Raw genomic sequence first — 12,015 nt, 5'->3', positions numbered from 1 at the left:
GGCCGCCTGTCGCTCAGCGCGGGGGAGAGGGGCTGCGCGGCGCGGCGGCGGTTGGGGCTGCCCGGCCGGGGCCCCGCGCGCCGAGCGGAGCTGGAGCGGGGCGGCCGCGGCCTCCGTGAGGCGGCGGTGAGGAAGGTGCTGGAAGCGCCTCAGAGCTTCCGAGGCCAAAACCCGGGGCAGAAATTAAGAGAGAAGCCGCCGGGCGCGGCGTGCGGAGGGAGCCTGCCGCGGAGGAGGGAGCGTGGCCGCTTCACGGGGGGGTCGCTGCTGCGGCCGCGGCTGGCGTTAAGGAGAAGGTACTCGGTAACGCCGGGCACCGCCCGGGCGTGTCGGACACCGCCCGAGTGAGCCGCCAGGGCTTGGGGGCACCAGAGGCAGCTCCTGGCCGCTAACTGACGAGTGTGCCGTGTCTGTGTGCTGTTTCACACTTTTACTTGCATAACATAAACTATAGTCACCCACTTCTAACGTATACAGTGCTTTTTTTAATTATCTTTCCTCTATTTCTATACTTCACCACAGTGTTACAATCTGATCGCTCATCGTGTTCGCTGTGTAAGGTGGCCGCCCAAATGCTGACAGGTAGCAGCGCGAAACAGCTGGTGCTGGCGCTGGGCAGCACCGCGTGTCCCGAAAATAAGGCATGGAGGGCGGCGTGCTCGGTGTTGTGTTCGTTGTTGGCCGTGCAGAACACATTTATCTGGGAACAGAATCAAGGAAATGGAAGCATTCAAATCTGCATCTGCAAAGTAGGAAATACCGTCATCTAAAACTTTTGATCCGTGACTAATTTAGGATATTAGTTTAAGCTTTGTCTTCAACTGTAAGTTGCAATCCGTTCCTGGAGATGAAGCAATGTAGTTCACGTTTTCGGAAAAATTATGCTAATAAAAGCAAAAGGGTTCTTTTTAATAAAAACAAAAGGTTCTTTTCTTTATTCTTCATACCAATTTACTGAAATCGATGTATCAGTAAGTTTTTTTTACCTGCTATAGCAGAAGCTTCAAGAACAGAAAACGTGCAAATATAGTAAATGACAACATGCTAAAGGCTGAGTTAGCTTTCCACTGATTAGCCTTGCTTAGCAAAAGGAGAAGAAAAAAAAGCGAGGGCGGGTCATTGCCATTAGGGAGTTGCAGATAGTTGCAGCAGCCTCACCATAACACCTCAAAAGAATCTTTGCTGCCGCAGTTCGTGGTGGTATTTCTCTCTCTGCCAGAGATTACAGCCACTGCAGAAGAAATGGCAGAATGGAATGGTTTTTAGTGCCTCAGTTAGTTCCCAGCAAAAATCCAGTTGCTGAGGTTAGGGGGATAGTGAAATTTCAGCTCAAATATTCTGTGAGGATAGCTTCATGCTAAGGTTTCTGTATAATTAAGAACAATAAATTATTTTTCTTTGTATTATTTGTATTTTTTAACATATCCCAGGAAATTAGAAAACTCAGGACTTGTCTCAGGGAAACTGCCTTTCTGATTACCTTTACCTTACCTTACTTTTCTGATAACAGGTAACTTTTCTAAACAGGTTGCCCAGAGAAGCTGTGGATGCCCCATCCCTGGAGGCGTTCAGGGCCAGGCTGGATGGGGCCCTGGGCAACCTGATCTAGTGGCAGGTGTCCCTGCCTATGGCAGGGGGGTTGGAACTGTGTGATCTCTAAGATCCCTTCCAACCCAAGCTATTCTATGATTTTATGATTGTATGATAATGTTGACTGCTGGTTTGGTGGACCGTGTTCACCCCAAAAAGCAATGAGAAAAAGCATGCTGCTCCGAACTTTAATGGAAGAGTTCAAAGGTGGAAATGGGATGAAGGCAAGATAATTCAGCTTTGCAGTGAGTTCAGTTTGTTGAGATCATCATCACGTGGGGACATGTCTTATGACCTCCATGAGTTTGCTGCGGTAAGGTGGAAATGTCTGATGTTTTACATCAAGTTAATTCATGTGCCTGAGTTACCCCAGATTAAAAGAAATAGCCTTTTTGGTGGTTTTCTTGCTTGTTTGGTTAAGGAGTCAAGGCAAATGCTGTGATGAGGTAAATCAGTGATGTAAGAAACCATGGAAAGCGTCGGTTTTACGTGTGCTCTCTGCAAAAATCTTCTCATGTCCTAGCCATTGTGCATTGGAAATTACTCTTATTTCTTGAAGCATGTGAATCCTGAAGGGAAGGATATTCTACATTACCCATCTATTGATCTGTGGTATGTAATACTACGAGTGTGACAGATTCCATTAGAATGGTGCATCCTGGCAACAAAGCAATTGATTAGATCTGGTTAGAAGTTTTCCTTCTCATATGGAAGATGCAGTTGTTCCCTAATTTAAAAGTATAATTTCAATTCTAAAATAACTTTCATGAATGTGCTTGGTACTTTGCCCTTTTTCTCTCTCTCTCTTTTTTTTTTTTTTTGGTTTGGTTTGTTGTTTCTTTGTTTTGTGTTTTTCAGTGTTATTGTTTGTTTGTTTTGTTTGTTTTTCCTGGACACAAGTGTTCATCAAGCTTTCCTCATATTTTAAAAGAGAGAGAGTCTCTTTCAAAGCATCTTCATCAACTTTAAACTCTTCAGGTATATTTCTAAGAGTGTGATGTCCAAAAGATAATATTAAGCTGAGATCTTCTCAGGTCTAAATGGAAGGGAATAATTAATGTCCTTTGTCTAAGGAGTGTTTCTGAATGCATTCCAAAACAATATATTTGTGTGTGAGAAAGGTGAAGTGACTTGCAGTGATACTCCATTTATGTTCCTGTTTTGTAGCCCACAAATTTCCAGAGTTTGGTCTTGTTTCTTGTTCTAAGGGAGAGGAGAAGCAAATTTTAGTGTTGATCTTGCTTCTTTCCTTGCTTTTTCTTCAGGTCAACATTTTTCTTCCTAACCAGGTAGGCCCAGCTTTGCATTCGTGTTTCACAAGAGTATTACCTCACGCCTGATTTTATTGAACTCTTCTGGTTTCTCTCCAGGTAGGATAGTCTATTTTATATACAAAAGTCTATTCTCTATCAAATATTAGAATGTTAATCTGAGATTCCCTCCTACCTCAGGGTGGAACTTTTGAGACAAGTCCAAGAACTTCTGATGAGTCTTTGTATCTCAAAATGCATTTTACCAAAAATCAACCCAGTGGGTATGGCAATAAAAGAAACTCAAACAGAAAATGGGACAGAGGGTTGAGGAGGGAAATTGAGAGAATTGCTTCAGTATTTTGGTAGTTATATTTACAACACACAAGGGCAGTTTTGTCATATGTAGTGTGAAAACGATTTCCCTGTGTCAGTGGCAGCTACATGCTCAGTTATTCACAAACTGATTAGACAGTCCAAAGGCAAAAAACAGACCTGGGATGTGCAAGCTGTGCGACCATTCAGCAAGATACAGGCTTAAGGTTGTTCTGTTCATGCTCATTTATGAGCTCATTTTCAACATCTATAGATAAGCAGGATCCAAAATGCTTTTATTTTATATTTATACTTGTTCCTCAGTATATTAGTTGCATGAAAATGAAATATGGCTGCTTGATAAAGAAGGTATATGATAAAAGACACATAGCTGGATTTGAGCTAGAATATACTGGCCTTATCAACATATGGACTTTTCCTAATTTAGTGTTCAGACTCAGATTAGGGTGGGAAAATAATTTGTTTCTGTTTAGCTGTAGTCAGTTGGTCTTAAAGACAAAATAAATCATTCTCTGTGGAACCACATACAGGGCACCCATAAATGAAAGCAGCTGAATCCAGAAAGGGACATCCATCCATAAATAAGAATTCATAGAAGGGATTATTAAGTCATTTAGGTCTCCTGAAAATCATATATTCTAGTTAAGTCAGCGACATTAAAAAGACCTGTGGGGTGATTTAAGAAAACTTAATGAATTGGTCAACTGTTTGTGTTCCCAATGGGTTACAGGTAGATTCTCCTACCTTACCTTGCATAGGTTTTGTATTCATTGCTGCGTGACTTTGCCTAATGTCTCTGAGAATTATAGACTGTTTATCATTTACCATCGCCTTCAGTGGACGGTTTGCTTGTTAAACTAGTATTTGTGAAGTGCTATTTTATTACAAGACATTTTAATCTCCCTGAGTTACTTACTTGTGTAAGTCATTGTGATGTGCTTGGAAACGTCAAGGTGGGATAGTGACAGTGATACTTACTGTGCAACTTGTCTCATGCAACAAGCATTAAGTGATACAGCTGAGAGAGCAGTTAGCTGAACAGTTAGTTCTCAAAATGGCTGTAGCTACACATTGTCTTCCTACTTTGGAAAATGTTGCATTTATTAATTCCAGGAACTACATATAAATACAGAAAAGGCTGGAAGTGAGACTCAGCATGAGACTCAGCAGTGAGAACACTCAGAGACTCAAATGAGACTGTACTTGAAGCTTTGCTAGATACCTCCTGTGAGAAACTACTAGGATCTTCTAAGTTCCAGTAGGCACAAATACTGCTCTCTGTTGTTTTCCACAGCTCTGACACAAATTCTAGTTGATGCATACAAAATAGTTTAATATAGTACTACTTCATTGACTAGCTTTCTTTCCCCACTACCATCAGCCCCATTACCAGCACTTGGTGTAGAGTCAGGAATGAAGAGCATGTTCCTGGAGTTGGCCTGCTCAGGTCTTAAATGTTTGTGAACAAGAGCGACTGGCAGAGTCTTGACCCTGCTGTCCTAATGTAGCCTGCAATAGCTGAGGTGTGGACATGACACTGCTTTTGAGCCAAAGCAGTGAAGTGGTGATTTCTGACATGGGGCATTGTGCATGCGTAGGGGTGTGGAGCAGGATGCATATGTCGTACAAAGATATGGAAGAGGAGCTTTTTCTGAGGATTGGTTAGGGATTTGTCTGCCTGCAGGTGGACTTAAATAGGTTCCCAGCTGCGGAAGTGTAGCATAGAAGTGGATGTGTATGCCAAAAAAAGGAAAATGAGTAGACATGCAAGTTTCAGAGGTAAAAATTTGCTTTAAAAGAACATGAAAGGGTGGTAGTGTTGCCTGACCTAAAAGAGAAAAAAAGTCTATTACTGCCCATTCTACAAAGTCACCCTGCACTTCTGTTGAATTGAAAATATACAGAGACTTTACATCACAGTGGCCGGGACACTATTGTCCTGGCTGGCAATAGGCAGAACAGCCTGTGTTAGTAATGTCTTTAACTGCTGCAGCAGCTTTATGCAATGCTTGTGAGTCAGAGCCCTACATCTCTTTCCGAGCACTCTGTAACCCTCAAGTAGAATGTGAGAGAACATTATCACATTCAAAACATTGTTTATGGTCCACCTGTTTCATTTGTAAGACATAAGAGCCTCTGTCAGTTAAAAACTGTTAACCATCTCAAACCCAGCCTCGAGCTTTGTTTCAAAGACAGAAAAACATCCAATCTATGTTTTAATGAAAAACTGTTAATAGAGTTACACTTGATTTTTTAACTTTTTTTTTTTTTTTTTTTTTGTGCTTTTTCTATGTGTGTGAGTAAAGGAGCAGAACTGGATACTTACTTTGAACCACTGAAAATAACCCATTTCTGAGAAATATACGCAGGAGTTATGTTCTGGTAACAGGCTGATTACATGTAGTTTTCAAACATTCTATTAGAAACTGTCAAGAAACTGAATGGATTTTTTTTTCACTTCCTTTACTTTATATACAACTGATGTGGTTAGGCAACTCTTCTTAATTTCTGACAGTTCTTCCACTACCTAAAAATAAGTAGGACTCCTCTGTCCAATGGCTTTAATGAGTATTTTTTTCTTCTATACAATGTACGTGAATCAACCTGCTATGAGCAATAATCTAAGAACTGTAAATGGGAGGCCCCTCCCAAGGGAAGAAAAAAATCAGGGAAAAATTTTGTTATCATTTGTTATCTGAGGTGGTTTTCAGGGTCATGAAGACTTTTAGAGGACATTAAAGTATTTGAAAGCTATTACTGTAAGAAATTGAAAAGGAGGCCAAGAAATCTTGACATAATAATACTTAGGAAAAAATAGGTAGGTATTAAACCTTAGGATTAATTCGTTCAGTCTAGAAGATGACAGTATCAATGAAAATAGACCATCAGGCGACAGCTGGTTTGTACTAGAAAGATGCTTGTCACTCAGAGAATTAAATCTAGTGGACTTCCTAATTTCAGTCAGTATAAAGGGGTGCGTTTAAATGCATCATCTCTGGTTAGAAGCTTTCAAAAGCAGAATGATTCCACTTCAGGGAGGTTGATGAGCTAGGTGAGCTTAAGCTCCTTGGTTACTAAGAGCCTTCTATTGGTATTTTAGAGGATAAAACTGTAGATGTGTCATTATTATGTTGTCAATAATGTCCACAATTTTGTTAATGGTTACCTGTATTATTTACTGGCCTTTTGTTTTACCTGCTATTTAGCAAGATAAATGGATTTTTCTAGGGATGTCAGACACACATTCCTCTACCACAGTATTGACACCATTCATTCTGATACATGCTCATGATAAAAATAAGAACTATAGTTGTGCACCTTTTGCCTCTCTTGCCATCTGCCTTTTGACTGGGCTTGGTACTATGAAAAATCATCAATCAGAAAGGTTGGAATCTGGCAGCTCACAGAAGCAACTAATTTTTGATGAACAAGTAAGGCTATGGTAGAAATGTGTGCTAAGTTTCAGCTCATGCATATTAGCAGCATTTAATGATCTACGCTACGAAGAGTGATATATAGACAGATAAGCAGCACAGGTGTGTAATTGTATGAAACTTCATGATTATGCTTTTTGGAAAGCTTCTTAGTAAGTTAGAGAACCTGCATTTTGCCAGTGAACTTCTGAACTTTTGCTAATAAGACTGGTTCTGGACCCTGAGAATAATTACCAAGGAAGAAGACAAATTTATGAGTGGGTAAATACAAGCAGTCTGAGGTAGAAGAGTGATAAGACAACTGTCCCCGCAGTAACAAAAGAAATAAGATCACATTTAAAAGATAAGTGGAAACTAGTACGAGGCTGTTGTGTAAAAGAGTCCCAGGAACAAGGAAACTGAAGTAGTACCATTTACAAAAAATATGCTAATACAGCTCTACTCGTAAGGGAAGTAATAAGAAAATAAAGAAGTCTAGTGACAGTGTAATTGGAGATGCAGTTACATAGAGCCTGAAAGAGGCATAAAAAGACATGGAAATCTCTAGAAATCTCTTGCAAATCAATCATTATCCTGCACCGCAATAAAGAAGTAGAGCTATATTGTTTGTACTTAAAACTTTAAAAAAGGTGGCTGGGGTTGAGGAGAGGAGGAGGGAGGGAGTGGTGCACTATTGTCTATTAATAAATTCAGATTTATGATCATAACCTTCTCCTCCCACTTGATGGACAGTGATCAGAAGAAGTTATTACAACAGGAGTAACTGATGTAAGTTGTGGCTACAGATAGCTCTTTCAGTTGGTCTTCCTGCATCACTCGTGCTACAGAAAGCTACTGTCCTGCGTACAGCAGGCTGCTCAGAAGGGACTAAGCTTGCCGCCTCTTTTGTCTTTGTGTGGCATAGCTGGAAGAAAAGGACTCACTACTTGTGTTGTTAATGTTTGTTTCTGCTGCTGCCTTGCATCTCTCAACTTCTTTCTCAGCTGCCAAGGTTATGCAAGTAGGAAGTAAAAACTGACTCTTCTGGTTGTAGAGGCTGCTGAGGCAGCTGATTATTGTCATCTTAGTGCAGGCAAAGCAGGTAGTCTACTGTTCTAAGTTGCTGCCTATTGTGTCTGAGCCAAAAGGTTGTCCCTTTCACCTGCAACACTCCAAACAGGCTGGATTTCAGAACCTAGGAAGGAACTAAATTTGGAGTAATCCAAAATCAAAGAGAATGCACAACTGTCGATGCCTCTGAAGCCACTTAATAGAGGGCTTTACTTCACAAGCTCTAAGAGCAAAGGCGTGGCACAAATCCTTATACAGGACAGATCCCAACTGTTAACCCTATATGTAGCAGCAGCATATTTGATTCTGAAACCGTCCCAAACATATGATAGGAATTGCCCACTTAATTAGTTGGTTGGACAGACTTCTAGCTATTAAAGATGCACAGCAGACCCACAAACGTGTATCTGTCACCAGCTAAAGATCTTCGGAAGGAATTGATCAGACCATATGCATAAATAAGGTCAATAAGAGCACAACCCTTTTCAACCCTTGGGTATCTTGAGAACAAAGTTGTTAAAAACTTATGGACTATTGAGGAGCAACCCAAATACAGTGGAGAAAGTGTGTTCCACTGCAGTGTAGTCAAGGCCCACAGAGGATAACATTCACAGAGCATGGGACCATTTTACTCTGCCAGACCTCATCTTTGAGACAAGGCAACATTATCAGCATTATTAATGTATCCATAACTATTCACCCCTCCCTGTTCTGTCACCCACCAAACCTGCAAAAGTTTGGCCATTCTGAAGGATGAAGGATCCCCATAGAGAACATTGCTCCTTCTAAATACCCATTCTCTGTCCTGTTGTGAATCTCATTTCTGTTCTCCACATGCACACTTTTTTTTTTTTTAATTTTTTTTGTAAATATACCCTCAAATATACAAATGAACCTGACACCTGATAGATGACTTCTCAGTTCTGAGTTAGTATGCATGGTGTGCCTGGAAGAAAAATGGAGATTTGTACATCTGAGAGAAGAACAGAGGAAAGACAATGAGTATTAGCAGAAGCACAAGAGGGGGGTAACAATGACAGAGAGAAAATGCAAAAACAAAAAACAAACAAATGACAACAAACAAAAAACAGCTTAATCTGTGGGAGAAAATTCAGGCCAAGAAACATGAAATAGAGATTCCTGGCAGCTAGTGAGAAGACCAGTTGTCTTGAGTTAGTCCTTTTGCCTCTTCATGGCTGTTACAGCTTTTTTACCTTGCTAGGCAGCTGAACTCCACCACAACCACACTCTTACTCCCCCTCCTCATAAGAGGAGGGGAGGAAGGAAAGGAAAGAAATAATTCATGGGTTGAGATAAGGATAATTTAATTAAAGGAAAAATAATTATTAAGGGAAAATTATTATTAATTAAATAATTTAACTAGAGGAAAAAAGGAAAGGGGGAGAGGGGAAGAAAGAACACAAGGCCGTGTGGAAACGCAGAGGAAAGAAATTACTCTCTCTTCATCTGATAGATAGCTTTGGAACATCCTACAAAAGTGATTTCATATGGAAGCAGCTGTGACCATAGTTGGTTAGAGGATGATCTCAGAGATAATGTAGATTGCATAGAGATTGTAAACAATCACCCGCCTAACATGCTACCTTGACTCACACTACTTCAATTATATTCTAGTACACTTAAAGTGGTGGTAACTAAACTAATTTAAGGAACAAGAACTTTAGCAGTTCTGCAATACTGGAGAGGTTAAAGCTGAACTGAGGAACCAGAAAGTCAGCCTTTAGAGATCTCAAATTTCAGCCACTAAGAAAGTGTCGTTTTCCAGGCAGCGTTATCCCATGGATAGTGGATAGTTTCTTTTCCATTGTGGAATCATTCGACCCAAGAACTATTCTGGCTATTAGCAGATGCTGATGAGTAGAAACTTTGTTGTGAAAAGGACTGTAATAGTTAATACAAGCCCTGCAAAAGACTTTTACAAGCCACAGATCAAACAGACAGGAGTGAATGTCTGCAAGTATACTGTTTTTTGTGTCATGCTGTCTAATGACCAGCCTTTGATAGAGACCCTCAGGAAAATCAAAGCACTGATTTCATAAATTAGCAAACAAAAATAATTGTACAGATGGGACTTGAGATGTCATGGGTGGAACCTTTCCTGCTCTGTTTTTGAATGCGCACATATTTGATCTGGGTTTGTCTCTCTTTGGAAATCCTTTCATTTTGAATTTAAATAACAGAAAGAAAATTCATGCCAAAGGGTGCTGGAACTGTACAGCACATATTAACACATTTTTTCTTGTTCATTTCTTTTTTTCGGACTCAGCATGCCACAGCACTGAAGCTTTTTACTAGTGTAATTTGGCCAAGCACCCAAATTATTGCAAGACAGACAATCCCTACTATGAAAGCACTGTATCTGATTACCCAAAAGAAGGAATATGCTACTGGCAGAGATATGTATGGCACACAGAGTTCAATCCTTTATCCTGTGATCTAACTTGTAGTGTTGAGTTTTTGTTTACATGCTAAATTTCCCCACGTAGCTCCTTGAGTTGCATGAATTACCTAATGGCAAGAAAAGAGGTATTTACAAGGTATTATATGGAACAACCACCTTCAACAGGAATTACGACAGGTATATTTAAAAACTTTTGTTTTTAAATTCACTTCCATTTAGTAAACACTTCTTCAAAAATCAAGCCTTTCCAGAATACACAGTGAAAATAAAGTGACTTATCTTATCCTTGTAACAACTTGTGTAACTTCCCAGAGGTGGAAATGTTTGTAGGAGGTTTTTCTTCTATTTCAAATATAAACAGCACTCTATAAATGTGTTCAAATCACATGCATCTACGGTTTTATGCCTAGAACATACTCAAGATGGGTTATAAATACAAACCTCATGCTGCAGCTGTAGTATTATGTAATGAACATCTTTAAAGGTTCATTAAGATACTTTGCAATGTTCTTTCCTATCCCATGAAAATTCTCCTATCACAGAACTTTGTAAAACAAACCAATTTTGATTCCTTCTCCAAAACACATAACAAATCCACTACAGTTTTAGGCTGTGCTAGTTTTGCCTCAGAGGTAGATTGCTGATTGGGTAAATCTGTGACTATATCCTGTCCCATAAAAGCCAGTTTTTGTTTTCAATTGGTACATTTCACCATCACTCACAATCCACTGTTGTTAAGATCCACTATTCACAACTACTTTTTGGCCAAATTTAAGACTGAAAAGAAGGGACCAAACAGTGGCTGAGTCACTTCTGTTGTGTGCCAACAAGTTGCTCGTTTGCTGATTGGCCACCTGCCTTTGATCTATATTATATCATTCCAGGGAGCTGCTCCAGCTGGCCAGAGATTGGGGAATATGAGCTGTAGTCAAGGATACCTGCAAAGCACTGGGAGCTGCAGCAAAGAGTCTTTGAAGAGAAGCACAGAAAAAGGCAAATTAGAGGGAAGGCAAGGGAAAAATAGAGGCAAGGAGCCAATTTCTGATCTCAGCATCACTGATGTCACCAATCAGAATCTGGTCCACAGAGTGCTGGGGAAAGAAGAAAAGAAACAGGTCAGAGAGAAAGGTGACAGACAAGCTGAGGTGACAGAGAGGGGATAATTAATCATGTCTCAACTGTAATCTTAATGACTACTCTGCTTTAACACTTCTAATGCCTCTTACAAAGCCAAGAGCACAAAATTAATAAAATCTTTCCAAGACACTGGCATGTCTGTCATAGCAGCTCCAGCAGCGATTTTTACCAGCGGCACACTTGACTGCAGATCCATCAGAAGAGCAATATGCACAGATCTAATGCAGAGAAAAATATTTAAATCTCTTCATGCTTAGGGTGAAATACTGTAATAGCAGACTTGCTTCTACTTAAGACCTACCTTGTTTTCATTTTCTAAGCATTTCCAAGGTTACTTCATTTGATTGTACAATAAAGCCAAGACAATGCCTACAACCTTTTTCAAATTTTTGAAGGATTCACCTTCATTTTAGAATACATTCTCCTCAAAAAAAATCCATGCAACCACCAAAAAAAAAAAAAAAAAAAAGAAAACTAACCTTCCTGAAATATTCTCTTCTGAAAATGCTCATGTGTTGGAACTCTACTGGCAAGTCAAAATAATTGAAAATAATTGTTATGATCAGTGCAAGGATTTTTTATTTATTTCACTGAACTATTTGTTCTGAAAGTATTTTTTTATCTACTAAAATAAGGAAAAAAAATATACATGAAGAACTCTTTATCTGTTCTAAATACTCTTTCAAGCTAGAAAAGTCATTTTTAGCTTAAACACAGAGAAAGGCTGAGTTGTCTGCTATTCCTGCCGTGTGGATCCTTGGAGGCCTGATCTAGCAACAAGATTTGCTGTGCTGTT

General features: G+C 39.8%; 1 long non-coding RNA gene across 3 annotated transcripts; it reads left to right on the top strand.

Annotated features, from left to right (window-relative positions):
* The first annotated feature begins 17 nt into the window (after positions 1-17).
* On the top strand, positions 18-11,692 carry LOC137848569 (uncharacterized). 3 transcript variants are annotated; one of them, XR_011091425.1, is made up of 2 exons: positions 18-296; positions 523-11,692. It is a non-coding gene; the product is annotated as an uncharacterized lncRNA (long non-coding RNA). The 3 variants fall into 3 exon arrangements; XR_011091427.1 differs by having other exon boundaries at positions 21-408; XR_011091426.1 differs by having other exon boundaries at positions 21-412.
* Positions 11,693-12,015: the final 323 nt, after the last annotated feature.

Source organism: Anas acuta, chromosome Z (assembly GCF_963932015.1).
Source record: "Anas acuta chromosome Z, bAnaAcu1.1, whole genome shotgun sequence".
Classification (NCBI taxonomy): Eukaryota; Metazoa; Chordata; class Aves; order Anseriformes; family Anatidae; genus Anas; species Anas acuta.
The sequence above is the reverse complement of the archived record's forward strand: the minus strand, read 5'-3'. Positions and strand labels throughout refer to the sequence as shown.